This window comes from Miniopterus natalensis, chromosome 16 (genome assembly GCF_054644295.1).
Source record: "Miniopterus natalensis isolate mMinNat1 chromosome 16, mMinNat1.hap1, whole genome shotgun sequence".
NCBI lineage: Eukaryota > Metazoa > Chordata > Mammalia > Chiroptera > Miniopteridae > Miniopterus > Miniopterus natalensis.
The window spans coordinates 20,429,293-20,451,396 of record NC_142096.1 but is presented as its reverse complement, the minus strand read 5'-3'; the positions used below and the strand labels follow the sequence as shown (position 1 = coordinate 20,451,396).

Sequence of the window (22,104 nt, the reverse complement as noted above, 5' to 3'; positions counted from 1 at the left end):
TGTGGACCAAAGAGAATGGGAGAGTAAGGTGATGGCAGATGAGTAGGGCCGTATTTTGCCAGGTGGATTTTGTTATTTCTTTGGATCAGATCATATGGATGGGCAGCAATTCTGCTATTATAGGGCTGGCCCTGGACAAGACCAATTCAATGGGGGAAAAAATAATTGTATTGTCTTTCATTTATTTATTTAATTTCCCCCCCATCAGAAGTGGTCACTTTATTTCAATCCAGACAGCTCAGCATAGTGCAAATGATGACAGAAGGATTCATTTGTTCACAGTCAGATGGCGTTTTTTGTTTTAATATTGGGGGATAAGCCAGAAAAAACAAACAAAACCTAAGTAGTTTTAGTCATTTGTATCCTTCATTCACTACCCTGGAGGGGAGGCCGAGGGTCTTGTGATAACCTGGGAAGTCCTAACTTTTCCTGTGAGGGATACAGCCCTGCTGGGCTTTACTCAGAATAATGCTGAGAGACTCAGCGTCGTTTCCAGGAAAAAGCCCTGTCACTCCATTCATAGCTCCCTCGTACCAATATCGTGTTCTTCTTGATGATATAAATAATGGCTCCCTCCTGGAAAGGCAGCTCATCGTCCTTTTCTTTTTTATAATCATACATTGCCCCAAAGAAGACCTCGGCGCGCACAGCGGGCCCTGGTCAGCACAGGCGCCGCTGGCCCAGGCCCTGGCCCTGATCCGCGGGAGGCCGCAGGTGCCACTCACCGCGCGCTGGCTCGTCCATTTGTGGACTCTGGCCACAAACCCCACGAAAGGTAACTGAGAAGCTGCCCGCAGGATGGAGGGGGGGAGTAGCAAGAGATCCTGGGTTCTGGCTGTGAAAAGGTCCCCCATCTGATTCTGAAGGCTTGTTTGTGAAGTTCTGGAAGGAGGGTGTCTGAATGTAGGCTAAGGGGCCCCCTGCTGTCTGGGGAGGTGGCGAGAGGCAGGTCTGTTCATGCTGTGGAACCGAACAGGGTGAAAGACACCGGGAGGAGGGGGTAGGACGGCCGTGGGGACCCTGCACTGCGCTTCCACTGTTCCCTGGACGGCTGCTGGGCCCGGGGCACCTTCCCCCATTGCTCCCACTGCTGGAGGTTTGATCTCTGGTTCGCAGAAGCTGTCTGCGCAGGGCCCTGCTGCCAGGGGGCTGTCCCTGATCATTCGGTACCCCTGGAGGTGCGCTGGCTCCAGCGTGCGGCAGGGGGAGTGCCCCCGAAGTGCCTCTTTCCCTGACACGGGGCACCGGGGCGTTCCTGAGTTGGAAGTGTTACAGGCGGCCGCCCACCTCTCTCCGTTTCTGGGCACCCCCCTTTACTCCCTGCCCCGTGTCATCCAGCACTGTGGAGTCTGTAGGTTTTCTAATGTGACGAACTGCTCGCTCAAGGTTGGCTGGAGCAGCAATCTCATGTGTCCTTGAAGTGTTTTTATCGGTAGCCAGAACGCCAGTTTCTCTTGCATCTTTCTCTTTACGAACAGCAGCTTGTGCAGGATGACTGACTGAGGAGTCCACCCTTCGTGGCTGGGACGCCTGACATCCAGCGCCCGCTGCACCTTGTCGGCCCAGGTACTTATTAGATAGGCCACACTTGCTAAGCGCGGGCCGCTGCAGGCCTTGGTTTCTTCCAGGGCTCGCTGCCTCTCTGCTGACTGGATGTAGTTGTTTCCACAGTAATCAGGCACCCGTTCCAGGTTCGTGTAACTGTGGAGCTGGGCCCCTGGGCCCCCCAGCCTCCAGCAGGGCCTGCAGCCCTGCCATCCTCACACCTTCCTCCTCAGGGGCAGCTGCCAGGGAAGCCCAAGGCTGGGAGAGGCCGGTTGTATTTTCTTTTAAGCAGCCCAGTGTGTGAAGAGAGTTAACACTCGCAGGTCCCTTGAAACTTAATTTTTAAAATGCTTTATCCAGATTGGTATTTCCTACGCTCACCTATTCCTCCTTAAGCCTAATGAACACATGATTGCCATGAAAAACACGATTTCGATACCCAGGGAGTATCTCTTTCCAGTACAATGATATTTTTATTTTACTAAGCAGTCTTAATTTTTTTAAAAAATAAAAATGGCTCTTTGGCATGTTTCCAAACATTATCTCTTCACGTTTCATTAAAGCAGTGATTTTCAATTTTATTTCCTTTAGGGAAATGTTTGGCTCCTTAGTTCTGCAATGTTTTTCTCCTTTTTGGTATCTGCACTGTTTCAATTCCAATTTCAGTTTCAATTTTAATAACTTTATTTCTGTGACAGAGTATGTGAGTTTTGCCAAAGTCAGTTCACTGAGTCTCTGTGTCTAATCTTTTGGTTTTCTCAATGGTACTAGAGCTTTATTTTCTAAACTCCTATTCCTTATTGCTCTCTGATTCAGATCTGGTGACAGGCTGCCACCCAGTACAAAACTGCTTTATTTATTGCTTTTTCTTTTCTTTCCAAATATGACAGGATTTTTTCGTTCAATTTTTTTTGTGTGTGTCTGTGTGACAAGTTGTACCTTTTCAATGATCAAACAACTAGCCACCTTATATAGTTTTTGTGCTGTTTTTGTCACTTTAGAAGGAAATGTCTTCACATTTATTTTTTGCATGATTTTCATTAAGTTGGTCACTTTATATTTCTAAGTGTCTCATGCTTTAGTTGGTGATCATGGTATTTATATTTGATCTGCCATGTATGTTGTACAATTAAAGCAATAAGAAAATCTGTACTTATGAATAAGGACATTTTGTTTTAACTCAATTAACATTTTAAAGGAGATGGAGTTAGTACATATTTTTTAATGCCTGGGACTAGCTGACATTTCAGCAGTTAGAGGGTCAGTACACTAACAGAACTTAAGTGGTGCTTATTATGATTATAATTAACTTCAATGTTTGATTTAAAATATTCTTAATAACGGAGGTAAAAATGATTTATCAATAAATTGTGATGGATTGCTTCACCCTTTCCCTCTTCCCTTTTGATGATAAAGGATTATTTCTCACCCCGTTTCATCAAAAATGGTACTCAAATGGAACAAAAATTAAAGCATGGATATCTAGGAGATTTGTAGCTTATTGATAAAGATAATTTATCATACTTTCTTCATTAAAGTGTACAATTAGATCTACTTCAGTATTTTGTCTTTGTCTCAAAATACTCCAGGTTTTTATTATTTTCCTTCTTTCTTGAGCTCTGATGGATTGCATTTTTTTAAAAAAAATCTTAAATAACATTTTATTGTATGGTAGTATTCAAAGAGGTAACTTGGCTGAGCCCAGAAAACTAATATGTGGCCAAACCTAAGTCTGGATCAGTCCACAGTATTTTTTTTGCCACACTATGCAATGCAGCTTTGGCAGTGAGAGCCAAAGCCATCTATACCTTTACAGCTTGCCATTAATATTGACATAACTCCACGATTTGGCTCTTTACTCACTGAACTTTATTATTTTACTATTTTCATCAACATGATTTTATATCCTAGGAAACTCTTGTCCAGGAAGGTAAAAATAAGTTTATTGTTCACACCTAGAACTTTGTGGAAAACTCCATTCAAATGAAAATCACATTGTTCAACTATTGACTAGATAGTTGACTGTTTACTCCCCAAGACTCTTCCACTTGTGCATCAACATACTCCTCTTGCTTTGTCCACCAATCCTAAACTATTGTATCACGATCTTCACATAATCCCCGCCAAGCTCCCACATTGAAAATCTGTCTTAAACTAGACTCCAAAACCTCATAAATATGCTGACTTTGCCTGTCCTCTCCAAGACACTATTAAAACTTTGTCAAGGTGGTCGTCTGTCATATCATCTCTATTTGTCTATCTTCAGGTTGACTTGTTATTTTCAAGAGTCCAGCATTTGGAGTTTGTTAGGACTTACATTTCCTTGATTCGGTTATGCTTCTTTCATTTCTTTGGTTTCTGTGACGGAAGTACTAAATAGATATCGGTTGATTAATTCTGAAAGAGACGATGAATTGTCTTTTCGTTTCCATTCCTAGACCTTCTTATTGGTGTGTGATCTGAGTGAAGTTACTTATCTTCGGTTTTCTTCCATGGGAGATGATGATGTAAATTAGAGGATCGTTGGGAGAATTAAATAGGTAGTATCTTTGAAAATGTGCTGTAGAGTTTAATGCAAAGGCAGAAAAATCTTGTCATTGTTATTACTTATTGTATCGGGTGGGGCCATTCATTCGGCGTCAAACAGGTTTCTGGCTGGGATCTGGAAGTGTTGATGAGGAAGACCTTGTAAGTGAGAATGATTCTCAGGTTTCTGCACTATGGGACAGGAGGGTTATGTGCCATTTTCTGAACTAGAGGAAACAGTACAATGAGAGAAGGGGAGATGGAAGCTAGGGGGCGGGACAAAAAGTGGGAAGACAATGGACAGATCTCTTCCTATGCATTAAGCACTCCTTAGCATTGAACTAAAAGTTTTCTTTAGGCATGTCTATTTGGTATATATATTTTTCTTTTCTTTTCTTCTTGGTGATCTCATCTATCCTAAAGCTTTAGACATCAATTCTACGTTTATAATTCCTAAAACTTTAGCTCCATCCAAAATCTTGGGTTTAACTGAATCTCATCTATCCAACTGGACATTTCCATCTAGATTTTTCCAGATCTACCTCCACCTCAACCTGTCAAATACTGGACTTATTATCTCCCTTATCCTGGCTACAGAACCAGGATTCATGGGGTTAAACAGATGATCCCAGTCTTTTTTCCTTTTCTCCCCATTCACTCATTTATCAAATATTTACTGAGCACTCTCAGTGTCTGGTTATTCTCTTGGGCTCTGGAGGAAAAACAACCATTAAGTCAAAAAGACACAATCCCTGAACTCTTGGAACTAATAGTTTGTTTTCAACAATTTCTTATACTTCTCTTCCCTAACGTTTTAGGGCAGGATTTCCCAAATTGCGTGCCTTAGAATAGAGGAATAGTCTTGGGCTGTCAATAAGTGTTAAATTTAAAAATCAAAAAGAACAATAACAACAAACCAGAAAAATTCTGTGGTTATATGAATTGAGAAAAATAGGATTACTGATATTTAAATCTCTTTATTGCTGGATTTCTCTGAACGTTTACTTCAATTTTAATATTTTATTGAGGCATAATTGACAAATATAATTGTATATATTTAAAGTGTACAATGTGATGATTTGATATATGTACCCGTGGCGGAATGATCACCAAGAGCAAGATCATGAGCACATCCATCACCGCACATGGTTGACTTTTGTTTTTGTATGGTTATCATGCTGTATTAGGTCCTCAGAACTTGTTTCTTCTTATAACTGATTATTTGTATTTTTTAATCCACATCACCCATTTGTCACTACCCCAGCCCTTGACAAGCACCGATCTAGTCTCCATTTCTATGAAATAGGCTTTTAAAAAAAGGTTTCATGTATAAGTAATACCATGCAGTATTTGTCCTTCTCTGTCGAGCTTATTGCACTTAGCACAATGTCCTCAAGGTCTGTCCATGTTGTTGCAACTGGCAGGGTTTTCTTCTTTATTTATGGCTGAATAATATTATATCGTATATATACACACAGGATGGGGCAAAAGTAAATTTACAGTTGTTTATATGAAAAATAATACAATAATTAATAAATAATAATACAAGAATAAACTTGTTTCATATATATGTATATATATATATTGCTGCAATGTAATGCTGCACTGAACATGAGAATATAGAGAGAGATGGATTACAGTTCCTTTGGATATATACCCAGAAGTGGGATTGCTGGGTTTTATGATAGTTTAATTTTTAATTTCTGAGGAATTGCCACAACGGCTGTGCCAATTTACATTTCCATCAAATGTATAAGGGTTACCTTTTCTCCACATCCTCACCAGCAATTATATTTTATCCTTATGATAATAGCCATCCTAACAAGTGCGAAGTGATATCTCATTGTGGCTTTTATTTGCATTTCCCTGATGATTACTGATGCTGAGCTTCTTTTCATGTACCTGTTGGCCATTTGTATGTCGCCTTTGACAAATGTTTATTCGGTTCCTTTGTTCATTTTAAAACTGGATTTTTGATTTTTTTTAAATTTTATTTTTTACAAATGATTGATATGTATCAGTTTTTAAAATATATTTTGAATATCAACTACTTATTTGATATATAGATTGAAAATATTTTTTCCCCATTCTATAGGTTGCGTTTTCAATTTATTGTTTCCTTGGCTGTGCAGAAGCTCTTTAGTTTGAGGTAGTCTTACTTGCTTATTTTGGCTTTTGTTGTCTGTGCTTTTTGTGTTTTATTCAGGAAATCATTGCTAAGACCAATGTCAAGAATATGGTTCCCTATGTTTTCTTCAAGGAGTTTTACCCATGGGCCACTTGCATCTTGTAAATGATATTATACAGCCTTGGTGCACGATACTTGATATTATACTTGACACAAAATCCTTTGTGTACAGACCACCTAGCTGGCAGAGTGTGCTTCACAAAAATCTTTAAGCCACAGTGCTTTAAAGAATTATTTCATTAATTCTTTTATTAATAATTATTGTGGGCCTACTATGTGTTTTGTGTTCCTGCTCTTTTGATCGGGACTGTGAAGAATAATGAGAAGAATAAACCATTAACTGTGACATGCAGGGATTTATAGTTCCTTTTGTTGTTCCCCCTTTCCTCTGGTTCACTAGAATATTATATTTTCTGAAGCATTTTAGCTGTTTTTGAATATTTGATGGTGAATTTAACCCCAAACAGGAATTCAAATTTCAATTCCCCTTTTTTTCCAGGGCTTAGATTTCCTTTGTGAATTTTTCTTCTCCCTGTGCCATTTTTTTTACTTTTTTTCTCCTGCTCACAGAATATCTCCTCACCATTTCTGTTTGATTGTGAGCCCATGGTGTGGGGACTGTGTCAGACTTTCTTTTGTACAATTCCTAGCAAATGTGTCACATCCGGAGGTTAATGAGTGACAAATAATGAGGACTGATACATAAGGATGGGCTTGCCAATGACTGTGGCTGTGTTTTTCATGGAGGGATTTCTCTGGATGAGATGGAAATGGAATGAATTCTTTGGGTATTGATTAACAGATGGAATTTTCTTTGCTTTGTTCTGCAGCTATTATTTGGAAAGTTACTGAATTCTGAAGAGTAGTCATTTGTAGCACAGCGAGTGCAATTTTTCAGCTGGTGCGTTACACCATCTTCTATAAATCTGTGGCTATTGTCGGACTCTGATTTTTCTCATATGTACTGGGATAAGGTGAATCATGTTATTGAATAGAATCAGCACTCGCTTTATCAGAAGCTGAGAATGTTCAGAGACTTTTTTTTTTTAATCTGAGAAAAGTTCTTAAACCTTCTGTTTAGAAATAGCGATTTTCTTCCAAGCTAATTTGAAATTCTTTAATATAGTTATTGTGAAGCATAGAGAGAGGTAGATATGTGTGTGTATGTGTGTGTGTGTGTGTGTGTGTGTGTGTGTGTAAGTATATGTGAATGTAGTTTACTTTGGGACTTATTTCTGGTGAAAAATAAATACAACTTTGCACGTTTTTTAATGTTTTTATGTCAAATATTATTCACGTAAGTCATAAAGGAAGATGATGCTAAGGCAAGGACCAGTCTTTATGGGTTTATGATGTTCCAGAGATGGGATGATTATTAAACTCAACCTTGGTGACTGACAGCCTACAGCAGGTGTACCAGACAAGTGAATGTCTGACCCAGAGGTGCTGGCATCTTGCACTGTGAGACACTGGGAAACCTGCTGGGCCTGTTTCTAGTGTGTGGAGCAGCACAGAACATAAACGAGTATACGTATATAAACATGCCAGTGAAATAATTATGTAAAAAGCTAGTTTCAGTAAGAAGTTTAGATTCAGTCATGTGTGCTAAGTTCTAGTTAACTTGTGCCACGGGTTTGCAAAATGGACTTAAAAGGCTCAAGGAAAATGGACATATTTAATTACCAGCTGTTGAAAATCTTTACAATAACTCAACTTATTGATGGCAATGGGCTACATCTTAGGCTCCGAACAAACCCTTTTCTGGTACTTGCATGGAAAAGTAATTTAGTGGACCCTAGGAAATTTGGAGGGAAAGTTTAACAAGAGAGAGCGCTTAGTACATGGTGGCGCCTGGAAAGGCAGGCCTGAGTGGGCCACAGCAATTGCTTTGTCACCCAGCAAGCTTCCCTGCCTCTCCCCCATCTCCTGAGCACCACCCCTTCTTGTAGGAAATGCTCCCTCACACTCCTTGGTCATGGAGTCTGAATGACGTGGTCCTTTTATTACTGACTCCAACCTGGCCACAGATGACTGAGATCCAGGTCTGGGCTTCCAAACCAGCCCAATCAGAATGCTTCCCTGGATGTTTTGAAAACAGAAACCTGGGAAGTGATAGAGTCCCCAGTTGTTGGCAAAGCTGTGGCATATCAGGTATAGAAGCAGCTGGTGGCTATATTTTCAACATATGGAAGGAGCTGGTCAGAGAGAATGACACATTCAGATAGAAAGAAGCACAGACGGGAGACAGAGAACCTCAGGAAGCACACATTTCTCTTTTCAGTTGTACCCTAAGGCCCAGCTACACTTCCGTCTCTTTATTACTGCTTGTCTGCTAATAAATCCCTCTTTTGCTTGAGCTAGTTTGATTAGATTTCTTGCCATTTTCAAGCAAAAGAGTCTTGGCTCATAAAGCCTGAAAAGTATAAACCAGGGAGAAAAATTTAGTAACTAGAAAAAGCAAGTTGGTTCTGTTAAACCAAAGAAGATGCTTTACTAAAAAACATTTGATCTACTTGTTTGAGTGGAGTGCATTAGATACACAATACGAGTGTGATTAAAACCTGATTTGTATCTACATGAATCTGTTTTGTAGAATCAAGAATACAATATTAGATTTAAAAACTTGCCATATGTGTGAGATTAATATTTTATTCATTTCAGATTTCTCTCTTCCCCATCCTTCCACATGGAACTATTCAACTGGTATAAAACTCAAAGAGGAGTTATGTGCCAGCCATTATAAGAATGTTAAAACAACCAGCATGTCACTTAAAAAGCATTCATTTCATACCACAGTGGAGCTCATACCACACAAAGTAGATGAGAGGCAAAGCACTTTCTTTTCCATGGGATCAGCCCTAGATTGTACACAAATAGTTACTAATGGGTTGAAGAGGATATTTATAATTAAAAAAAATATTTTTAATTTTTAAGAAAGCAACCTGAAACATTTTTTTAGCCACTTGCTAATAAGCATGGGATCTGAATCTGAGCGCAGGGGTCTCATTCATTTTATCGTTTTATCATATGATGTGTGCGCCCCCCAACCCCAGGTGCCACCTCCTTCTTAGGACATGGATGCTGCTTCCAGTACACATTTCCAACATTTGTCTTCACCCCACCCTACCTTGACTTTGGACTATACTTCCCAGGTAGCTGTGGCCAAGAGGAACGAGTCCCAGACTGGGAATCCAGGGGTGGGGGTTTTGCCATTTATATCTGGAACTTTAGGTAGATTAACCTCTGAGACTCTTTTATTCATTGGTATGAAGAAATAATACCTTATAGAGTTGTTATACAACAAAACTTTATTAGTTGATTTACTCAAACATATTTATTGAGTGACTGTTATCTGCAAGACACTCTTTTGGAAGCTGGCAGTGCACAAAGCAAACCGAAATCTTCAGCTGCCTAAAGCTTATTGTCTAATGATAGAGACAGGCCACAATGGGTAAAAATACACTATGTAAGACTTAGAAGTGCTATGGAAGGAAATAAAGTGCAGGAAAGGATTTGGAAATGCATACAGGTGCTGCAACTTTAAAAATATGGCCAGAGAAAACCTCTTTGAGGTTCTACTTGGGCTAAGACCAGAAGGAAGGAAGGAAGGGCTCAGTCATTCGATATCTGGAGGAAAAGCTTTTCAAATGGAAAGAACCCTGTGTGCCAGGATTCTAAGTAGGAAGCATGCAAGGCGTGCCAGACAAATGGAAAGGACATCATTGTAGCTGGAGTAGAGTGAAGTGGAGGAAAGATCTTGGGGGCCCTTCTAAGTCCCTGGAAGGATTTTGGCCTTCACTTTGAATTAGGTGGAAGACTGTTGGAGGGTTTCACAACAATTTCCTAGAAAGTACCTAGACCAGTTCTGGCAGGTGTTCAATAAATGCTTGCTGGTTGAACCATAGGTTTGGTTTGATCTTACCCATCTGTTTCCACTTTCAGCAGGAGCATGAAGGGTTAGGGCCATGGTCGCACTGTGTCATGGTCTTTACACAGTGTGAGAAATGCCTCTGAACTTCTCAGGAATGCCTGCCACAGCTTGCTGCTACTTCATCATGGGAGGAGATGGTCAAAACTGGCTTAGAATCTGCAATGCAGTAGGTTGATATTTTTACCAATGACCTGTGAGTATTGGTGCATTTCCTAGGAGCAAACCTTTTAGTCATCATATTTCCTCTCGATCAACCTGGGTAGGAGCTCATTAAATATATTTACGTAGCAGTTTTAGAATCATTAGGGAAGTTAATTATACAGTGTTCAGGAGAGCATAAAAACAGAAAAACAAAGTGAATTGATCACAGAGGAAGAGTCACACCTGCTGGGTGTCCTGTATGACCTTGATTCTGAGATAGAATTGTAACAGGAGGAAAGTTGGCCCTTGTTGTTGAAAGTGAGGTTAGTGCTCCCTGTGTTCACAGATGTTCCTAACTAGCTCTACTCATCTCTGAGAAATCGGAAAATTAAGGTTAGAGATGTGTGCAAATGAGCATTTGCTATTCAAAACAATAATTTAAATAACTCCCTTGTTACAGTAAGCAAACAAAAAACCAGCTGCGCGGTAAAATGTGGCTTTCTTGTTTTCCCCTTTTATTTGTTTTAGGAAAGCATTTAACCAACACTTGCTAGTTCTGAGTCTTGCTGGTTGAAGACTGTTCAAGCTCCTAAACAAAAACTGAATTTAACCCTTTTATTTAGCAGTGTGTCCCTCAATCCCATATTTCATTTTTTTTTAAGCACATGTATTTTTCCTCACACCATCTTTTTCACCTGCAAAATAACAAGACCTATTGACTTTTTGGTCACATCTGTGTTGCAAGAATTTTTAGTCTAGAATATATTTAAAATGAAGAATCTACAATTCAGTTGAAGAGGATGAGTTTGACAGCTATAAACAATCATTTTATGATATGACTTATGGTCCTGGTGGCAATTACATTCATCAAATGTGTTTGCAACAAATGGGAGTAAACATCCCTGAAATCACAGACAGTTTACTTTTCTCAGAATAAACATTTATTAGCAATGCCTGTGAAACATCATATAGAGTATCTAATGCATCTATGATTTTTACATTTTCAAGGTAACTGTGAGAATGAGATTTGTTGAAATAGATTGATGAAGAAGAAAATTGAAATAAATAAGATTAAGGAGCAGGGAAGATATGAAATTTCTATTTTTCTAGACCAGATAATTATGATCCGACCCAGTGTAAATTGGGTTCTGTGAAAACTGGTCTCGTAAGTTGCCCAGGCAAGGCTAATTGGTGTTCAATGAATTTTAGATATTTTTCAGTTTCCTTACTTTTGTAAAGACTTGACTAATTGGAAGGAAATATAATTCAGCATATTGTACGGACATTTATTTTGATGAGCTGAAGTTGGCAGGAATGTATTTGTCTGTTGAAATACTAGGTTTACCGACACCTCACTTACCCTCTCATAGGAAAGTGCCCTTTCCTCAGTTCTTTACTGAGATTTGGCTGATGCTACCACCTTTTTTATAGAACTTTTTCTTCCCAACCAGTGACCAGGTGAGGAGTAGGCAACTCTTCCAAGTTGGAGCAGGCATCAGTTTCAAAATAGGCATATATGACCCAAACTGACCCAAATCAGAATCTTTCCCCATTTTTAAAATTGGAGCTAATAAAAGAATAGTCGTCCCTCTTGGAGGCCAGGAGTTGTAGAAAACCATGTGTCCTCTGTGGAACAGGTAGGACTGCATAAGAGATAATGAATTATCAGCAGAGATAAAAAGCAGAGTCAAGGCTCTGAACTTGAATCGGCTCCTGGTTCCAGGTGTCCTTGAGACCCAATCCTATCCATATTTTCTCAGGTAGTTGGAGTTGGCCCTGTCTTGTTGGCTGAGATTAGAAATGACCGAGGCCTAAGATCTGGGTCTGTGAGATAAGATTACATTTTATTTCTGGGCAGAGACCGGACAATATTTTTTCTTACTCATTTAGAAGTCTTGGAAAACCCAAAGGTAAATTTCTCTTCTTAGGTGGAGTTCAGTACTTAAGTTGCTTATTTGTTTTTATTAATGGTGCTTTAAAACACCTTATTTATGTTTTTCTTTCATTCAGATGCAACTAATATGCTGCATATGCAGTAGACATTTCAGGCAGAAACTGAAATTACAAACAAGCTGTATGGGAGGGAGCTTAAAATACGACATATTTTTTAGTGTGCATTTTTGTCGGTTTTCATTTTATATAGTTTTATCTTTATAAAGAGAATTCCTGTTTTGATAACCAATGAGGATTTAGACTTGTATCTGGACATTTTTTATTGTGCTACATATATCTGTTGTCATGAAGAAACATAAAACATATTTTATCTCTTACACACACACACACAGACACACACACACCTGCAATGAAACCCATAATGATGCCATTTGCCATTACTAAAATTAAGATCATTTCTACTTATCACTGGCTTTTTGGAAAATGTTCCAATGATAAATGAAAGCTCAGTTGTAAATTTTTAAAAGTCAGTTTAGATGATTTCTGTTGCAAAAAGTCCATCTTGCAGTGGTTTTTGTGCTGGCCATTTATGAAAACAATTACTGTCTGTGGCTGCAGGAGTCTGCTGGAGCATACCGCAATCAGCCAGGTTCACGTGTAGACAGACATATTGCTATCTCTGACATCAACAGATGTAGCATTTTCATACCATACAGAAAGTAATGGTGCCTGACATTTCTGGGTTGAAAGCCCTTCTTTGTTTCTTGCACTAATAGAAATAGACTTTGTGGCCTTCTTGTTCAAAATTGTATGTAAATGTTTCTATAAAAATAGGGAGGTTTCTTTTTATTATCTTATGGAAGTTGGGAAATAAAGGTGAAGGAAGAAAATTGCCAGAGAAACCAGAGATGATTGTAAAAAATAGTTTAAATTCTACAAATCAAAAACAGAATTGAGATACAAGTAGTAACATTTATATATATATACACACACACACACATATAGATATATATTTATATATGTGAATATATATGTGTGTATATACACATACATGTGCATAGGATCATGAGTTTGTTTGACATTTCCATAAAGGACTGAAGGATAGAATACTTCTGAATAGAGATATTCATACAGCTGAAATATACCTGAAACGGTCCCAGTCTCATTTTGTGTTTAGGTGCTATTCTGTTGTTAAGGACAGAATGAAAACCCTATTACTTTGATTTTGAAGAAAGAACCCTTATAATGTCAAATGGGGCAGCATCAGCACTCAGGGTTTTCACAAAGTCCACTTGAATCAGCTCTATTTGGACCCGTTTCCATTTTCTAGTGAACTGCTAAAGTGTTAAACAAGGTGACATAATTTTTCTTACCTGAATTTTGTCACGGTTGGGAGACACTTGCTGCAGAAGAATTAGTAGCTGAATGTAGGACAACGGTGTTGGGGTAGACGGTGTTTATATCCTGGAAGACAACACTGCGTTTTTATTCTTGGCTATAATGTGGATGATATTCTCTAATCCTGTGAAATCTTGAGGCTGACAGGCTGGGCTATGCTCACACAGTAAGGCGGGGTGCCCTAAGGCTATGGAAGCCAGTGGGTGAGGGCGGCAAAGAGACTTTTCACAAAGTATTTTAATGTATTTAATATATATTAAATATATTATAATGTTTTCTTTGGTAATTATGACTAGTGTGCTTTATACCCAGAAACTGTTTACCAAACACAGTGCTTTATGAACTGGAAACCCCTTTCTTCAGCTTGCTGGAAAATATATTTTAGATATATCATTGAGGCTTACGCGTTAGGAATATCTTCTTGATCACGGAGTTTGAGGAGTCCTGGCGTAAGTGGCTCAGAGAGCAATAGCACTGCTTCCAGAGCTCCAAGCAACGAGGCAGCTTCCCCCTGTCCAGGCTGCCCATGCTGTTTCAGCCTTCCTCGTAAAAACCCGAAAATGAGAGTAAAAACGAGCTCTGCCTTCGTTCTTCCCTCCCTTCTCAGTATTCCCTTCTCCGTCTGCCCACAGGCCTGAAAAGGTCTGTAGAAATGGATGGAAGTTTTCTTAAAAGGCCGTAGAGCTTGTAATCACTCAGGCTACTCTCTCCAGGCATTTGTGGAAAAAATGATGATTTAGTGCCTTGGCTTTGAACTTGGATGTGGGCTTGAGTCCAGGTGCATACGTACAGCCATGTTACCTTGGACAAGTCACTTATCCCTGGAAGCCTCAGTTCCCTCTCTCAGAAGATGAGGTTTATAGTGAAAAGTAAATGCCTGTGTACCTAGACTAATAAATGCTAAAGAAATGCTAACAATAGTTATGATTATGGTCATTAATTAGAACCTGTCCTAAATGACCTGTTCAGTTTCTTTCATGACACCCAGAGTTTAGAACACTGGACCACTTGCTGAGCCCCGAACACTCAGTGCTTTATCATGCTCTCTTAATTTGCTCACTCCACCTTTCCTCATGGAACACTCACTTGTCTGCCTCTTAGGCACTAAGTCACCCTCCAGGGCCTTGTTCATATGACGTGTGTCCAGGGAAGCCACCCCTTAACCACTCACAATCTGCCTCCTCTGTGCTCCTGTGACACTTAGTTCTAAAATGCTGCTTACCAAGTTTTCTAAGTCTGTAGGCACGTGTCTCTGAGCTCACGAGGGCCCGCATACCAACCTGGTTAACTGTGAGCTCCATGAGTATCTCTTGAAGGAGTGAGCTGAATTTTGCTTTGATTTGAGCAAGTAGAAAATTCAAGGAGGAATGGACTTAGGACTTCACAGAGGTCCCTCTTGCATGACCCCGAAGACAGAGAAGCAGCACTTGACAGTGGAAGTCTTCCTGTTTTTACTGTAGTGAGTGAAGTGGTAGAATGGGCTGGAGAGGAGAAAGAATTTCCAGGAAAGTTTAAAAAAAAAATCCTTCTGCTCCTTATATCATAGTTGCTTTTTGGACTTAGAAATCCAACAAGTACCTGCCATGGGCCAGGGACTTCAGAAGATGCAGTAAATACACTGAGTAGTGAGACAGTCAAGATTCTTGGCCACACATAATCATGGCCCTCTGACCTGACCCCCACAGACATATTGTGTCCTCTTGTACGCTGGTCCCATTTGTGGCATATTTCTCCAGATTTAAGTAAACCAAACTGTGACATGACTGAATCTTTCATTTAGTTTTTGGAGCCTGCAACAGTCTGTTGGTGGTGCTGGCCCAGAGGGTCAATTCTTTTGAATTTGTGATGTCACCAGGTATAGGAATCATTATGGTTTGATAGACGTTAATTTGTCCACATTATTTCTCGAACTAGAAGCAGAATGAGAAATAATTACTTCATCTCTGGAAACCATCAAAGCTTTAGGACTAATGTGAACATTGAAATAATTGCAGAATCCTCGCTTTTATCACCTAGTAGTGATTTGTTTTCCTCTTGGCACCCTGGACTTGTGTTCTTGGGAGATTCAGAATGTTCCTTAGTGATTAGGACTCATTGTGTTTATGATATTCACTCACATTTTTAAAAATGGATGTGTGCATGAATTGGGCTGGATTTAGTTTCCTTTTTCTTTCCAGGTGAGCTGAAAAATCCGAAGGGGGGAGCCCCCAACAGAACAGGAGCATTGGATGCATTGTCCCCTCTCCCTTTACTCATTTCTAACCAGTGCTTTTCATCTCGAGAGTGCATGAATATGTAAGTGCAAGTGCTGCTTATTGTAAACTCAGAACAAAGAGTAGTGCTGTAGATTTCAATGCGTTCGGACTATAATGTGCTGCTTTCTTGATAATGGGCTCTTGGCATGGAAATGAAAAGCAAACATATCATTAAGAAGGCGCCCCATAAAAACTGTCTGTCATATATCTTAAGCTTCATTAGTTTAGATTAATGGCTCGATATACATGACAATAGGTGAAGCAAATCTTTGTTTATTTATTGACAATTAAATGCGGGGGTGACATGCATAAACAGGCTTCCCTCTGATTAGTTCCATGTTTTAAAGTAACTTTGTGTTATAAAACTTGTTAACTACAGTATCATTTTATTGAGCTCTGTGGGTGAATGATGTGATCTCCATTGAAAGGCATCAATATTGCAGCCGGTCCCGACAGTCACTAGAGCATTGTGCTCACAGATTGGAGCTGATATCTCATTGTACAAATTCAGGGACCCAGAAAATGTCCAGTTATTGAGCCTCTGCCCTGCGAGGACAGTGTTCTATTCATGGGATCTGGGTGCAAGGTCACAGACCGAAACCTGAAGGGAGGCTAAGATTCAAATTTGTTTCAGGGTTTTGCCGAGGACCTCCCTGAGACCCCGTGTTTGGAAAGCACAGGGCCTTTCCCAGAGTATCTTCCTAGCGGGCAGTACTTCATAATGCCATGCAAGGGGGTGCATAAGATACAATGCACCTTAATTCCGAGGCTGCCATAGGGCCAAGCGGGCTTATTTTTAAAAAGATGTCTATGCGTCTGATACTGTGCAGATTCACACGACACAGGAAAGCTTCCCAGAACACCGTGTAACGGTCGTGACATTTTAGAAGAAACTGGGAAGGCAGGGGAGGAACAAAGAGGAGAAAAGGGGGGGAAGGGCAATGTGGCAGAAAATATTACCTGCATGCTAGTCTCCCTGAAATGTCTGTGGTTTGCCTTTCCATGAATCCCAAAGTTGGAGGCTGTCAAGGACAATCAGCCCTTCCCATCACGGACACCCTGTGGTTCTCCCTAATAGCTCCCTTTTATGTTCCGTTAGTCCTCAAAAATATATTTAGAAAAGACTTATTTAGAAGGAGGCATAAAATAAAATCCATGTTGCGGTTGAGTGTTACAAATGATTTCTGGACTCCATTCTGTGTTATTACGCTCTCGGTAGAATTTTCATAACAAAGTAAAAAATAAACTCTCGGCCAGCTTGAAAGAGAACTCCTTTGACAAAAGAAACCACGACAGAGCCACTCGCAGCATCCAGTGAAGGCACATCTCCTTACATGTAGGAGTCCAGTAAAGCATCTTTGCTTTCCTTAGGAAACACTGGGCAAAAACGATACATGTTTTGATTTTTCCTATGGCATGTCCCGAGCGAAGTTTGAAAGCCAAGGAAAAACTGACTGTAAGTTAAGCACTCCCTCGTTTTCCCTACAGCCCCGGAGTGGCTTACACACAGACCTTGTCCTAAGAGGACTTTGCAATCATTTAGTTCATAAGTAGTGTTAACATTTCATTCGTTTATTATGTAAAATCTGTCCCTATACTATGGAGGAGTAACCAAACTCTGCTCCTTGCATATCCATCTTTATAAAATTTGTCCCTTTGAAGAGTGCTAACCCTTCCCAAGGAAAGCAAGGTAAGCAGACCAGCATGGGTAGCTCCTGTAGTGGCTGTGAATGAACACGGGCACTGGGGATTAAAATACAGCCTTTCCCTGTGCCCTCTTCTTTCTTCCTCCTGTGTTTAAAGACTTGAAAAACCTGCTAAAACATTGATGTGGTGAGTTTGGAATTTTCCAGGCACTTCACTGCTAAACATGTCTAAGCCTCAGCTCTCACTCCAGCCTGGGGATCCATTAGAAGGTCCTTAAAGTTCTCACATAATAATCACTGTCATCAGTTTGCCATGGAGAGCAGTTGGGTGGCCGGCCACTTGCTCCTTTCATGGTGGGTCACATACATATTTTTTAACTGATACCTTTCTAGTAGAGAAAAGTTTTTTCATATTTGGAAAGAAAAAAATACATGTACAGAATTTTTGTATCTAAAGAAGATGTGCACTATCACTGTAACATTTTTGTGCGTTCATTTATTTACCTACACATGGAAACTTTTTCTTCTTTGTGATTTTGGAAACATATTTTGAAGGTCTGTTTTGATATCATATCACTATCTTTTATGAAGAAATAATCTTCATAAATATATCTATGATTTATATCTATGGTTTATGTTTATGAACCAAACTTTTTATAATTGGGAGCTCTTGGATTATGAAATACATCTGAAATGATGTAAGGAAACTGGTTAAAAATACATCGACGAGGGCATGTTTTAGTATTTGACAACAGTGTTGAAACTAATAGGGAATTATATAAAAAAATTACTTGATAAGGTTCTATATTAGACCCATAATAGCAAGAGAGCTTTCATACAACCAAGATCTTTACCAAGTCACAAAATTAAATGTAAAACGTGCAACTTCAAAAATGATAAACAGTGTTTTTCAAAACAAGCAGATGAAAACAAGCAGATTAGGTAGACTTTCCTAATGCCAGACGAAAGTGAAGCTGTTGGCCTTTTTTCTGTGAAGACCTTTGTCCATATTTCACAAACTCTGCATCATTAGGCTTGATTTACCTGTTAGAAGGAGATATTCACACACTAACCAGGAGCTTTTAAGCTCCAATCTTTCCTTAAAATGCTTTGCTTACTTTATTTTGCTCCCCTTTGTTCACAAGACTCAGCTTTTCTTTCAAAATTGCACCCTCTTTTCTCTGTTGCAGTGTTCTGCGGATTAGAATACAAACGATCATTTACAAATTGAAGGTTAACATGGAAATACATTGTGCTTGTGATTTGATGAGTAAAAACAAATCTCAAAATAAGAACAAATAGCAGTATTATCCCGTGGGAAGGAGCCTTGCGTATTGATCTATCTATCATTCCCCAGCTTGAAATGTGCCACTATTGTAGTTCCACTTGATTACAAGCTTTTTTCTCACTTCCCTTGGTTGATTATCTTGAGTGCTTCTGACATTTGCAAAGTTCCTCCCATATTCTGCTGAGCAGCAGGGGAAACCTTGTTAATGAAGAAATAACAAGCTGAAGATTTGAATAAATATTTAGCTGATTGAAAGGAGGTATACAGTTAATTTTTTTTTTTTTTTAATGCTGACAACTGAGGAAACTCACTAACATGCTTTGCTTGTGTTAGCTAAAAATGGGTTCTAGTGGAGTTTTTTACTGCACCACAGGGCACTTTCATTTCCTGATTCTATTATAAACTAAGTGGCCACCTGAACCTGCCAATGAACTTGTTCTATTGTGTTTTTCTATTTTTAATCCTGAAAGAGTAAACACATTTCTCATCAGATGTGTTACAGAGTACCATACATTGGAGAGATTTATGAAGGTGCCATTGGGTTATTACAGAACCATTCATTTATAAGTAAGTGTCCATTCTGAAAGGAAAGTATAAATGATAGCAGCATTTTCATCATTTCACAAATCTATATAATAAAAGTGTGTAGGTATTTTTTTTTAATACTTGCTACAGTGGCATGAAAACAATTTGGATTTTATACCTTCTTAGGCTGTGTTTTCAGCCCTAATATATGATTAAAGTTCTGGTCTCATAACCAAGGTGATGTTTTATGTGACTCATAGCAGCAGCTGTGAGAAGGAGCATAATGGTTCCTTCAGGATTCAAAGATTAATTACAAGAGAGCTCTGTGAGCTTGGTCTAGCTGCTTAAGAAATGGTTGCTGGTGGACCTGGACCCCCCAGTGGAAGCCCCTGAGTTGTCTTCCATCGTATCCCAGTAGGTTCTGTCCCCTGTGTTTTTCCAAGACACGTACCAATGTTCTTAGAGCACTTTTAATACATGCGATTTAGTGTCCTGAGCTGAGCATATTTAAAGAATATCCAAAGAACATTCCAAATACCCAAATCTTTGAAAAAGACTCTTCGTTGAACAATTGTATTAAGAGTGAAGGTGAGGAAGAACCAAATACATCTGGGCATAAATGTTACTTAGTAAATGTCTATTCCCATGTGTGATGTTACATCCACAACTGTAACACTAAAATTGGAAGGTAGACTTAGAACTCATGGAGTCTAAGAACCTCAAGAGATGCCTGAATGCCCTTTAAGATATCCTGGAAGTGTCTCTAATTAAATAAATTCCAGGCACAAGGGATATACATCTGTTTCTCACAGAAGCCTACACAATCTTTGCTTTGCATAGCCACTGTTGTGTCAAGTCTTGCTTCATACTGAGCTAAAACATGACACTTCTCACTTTTACCAAGATCCTAGTTCTGTTTTTTGGACACAAACAAAACAGGTATCTTCTTATTTTGCATAATAACCCCACCAATAATAGCAGTGAGGTTCCTCTTTTATATACTATTAAATGTACTTCAATCCCTCTAGATCAGTGTTTCTCTCTAACTTCACTTAAGTGGGATTTATTGGGAGAGATTAAAATGCGGGCAGTGTTTCCAGAGTATTAGATTTAGTAAACGTGTAGAGTTCAGAAATCTACCCACCCAGGAAATATAGACACTGTTATTCATGTTTTACAAGTGAGGAAACCGAGGTAGGAAAAGTGAACAATTTGCCCAGGGTACCATTGCTAGTAAATGGCAGACCTGGAATATGAACTTCAGAACTTAATCAGTAGCTTACACTATCACACATATAAAGTGTGTGTGTGTGTGTGGGGGTGGGGGGGGTTGGGGGGGATAAAATAGTAATAAATAGTAAAAGATCTTGAATTATAGAATAAGTACTCTGGATTTAATCTACCAGACACTTATGAATGGTACCAATAAAGTAACAACTCTTCTTTACTATACTGAATATTTGTTCACTGCAGTATTTACCAAACATTTTTAGAAAAAAATTCTCAAGTATCTTAATCATTTTGCTAAAGGTAAGAATAAAAACAAAAAAGAAGAGATTTAATCTTTAATGGATTTCTAGAATAGCAGGTTAAAAAAAAGTTAAGCAGGTTTCTTCATGCAGTACTTATCAGAGCATGTAATCCATTTTTATAGTCAAGAGCATAACATATTAGGTACGTTCTCAAACTACTAGGTAAAGGTTCCTCTCTCTACATTTCTCTTCCTTCCTTTTTAAAGGTGGATCTCCTGAGGGAAGTAGCTTAGAAATTCTTTAGGGGATGGCCTACTAAGATAGCACTGACCATTTGAATACATAATATCAACCAGAACTCTGGCCCCCCTACCTAAGTTATGTACCCCCCATTAGGACCCTGCAAAGGTTAGTTTTGCAAGACCACTGAAGTAGCTGTGGCTTTAAAGTTTTAAAAATTTACTTTACAGCCCTAGCCAGTTTGGCTCAGTGGTTAGAGCATCATCCTGCGGACCGAAGGGTCCCGGATTTGATTCTGGCCAAGGGCATGTACCTCAGTTGCAGGCTCGATCCCCCACCCTGGTCGGGATGTGTGTGGGAAGCAACCAATTGATGTGCCTGTCTCACATCCATGTCTCTCTCTCTCTCTCTCTCCCCCTCTCCCTTCCACTCTCTCTGAAAAGCAATGGAAAAAATATCCTCAGGTGAGGGATAAAACAAACAAAGCAAAACAAAACAAAAAACAAAATTTACTTTACATAAAAGAGTGCATCTAAGCAGCCTATCAAACCCATACTGTAGACAGCACTGGAAGTGTTTTAGAGCAGGAGAGCTGCAGAAGGTGGCAGCATTGTCCAGATGAAAATAAGACATTAGGACAGGCAATTCAGATATGAAGCTGTTGCTAGACTTCCAGCTCAAGAATATAGCACATGTCATTAGAGGGAATGGAGAGATGAACTTGAGAAATACGAATGTGCATCTATGGGACATAGTAAAGATGGACTACTGGGAGTGTAGGAAAGAGAAGGTCGTAGAAGTAATTCTGGGTCTCAAGACGGTAAAACTAGGGGAAAATATTAATGTTGATAGAAATAGGAGAGTTTGACAAGTTATATCAGATTCTAGGGTAGGGTGGGGAGAGAAGAGAATGACAAGTAAATACTTATTGAGCATTTACCACATGCTCAAAATTTACTCCCTTTTATCAAAATTGATAATGAAAGAAGAATTTCTCTGTTCGAGAGGAGTTGGCAGGGTCTCGAATTCTACACGGTTCCTTCTTGACTCCGTGGC

General features: G+C 39.4%; 1 pseudogene; it reads right to left on the bottom strand.

The window, feature by feature from the left end:
* Window positions 1–419: 419 nt before the first annotated feature.
* On the bottom strand, window positions 420–14,150 carry LOC107533114 (abl interactor 2 pseudogene; annotated as a pseudogene).
* Window positions 14,151–22,104: the final 7,954 nt, after the last annotated feature.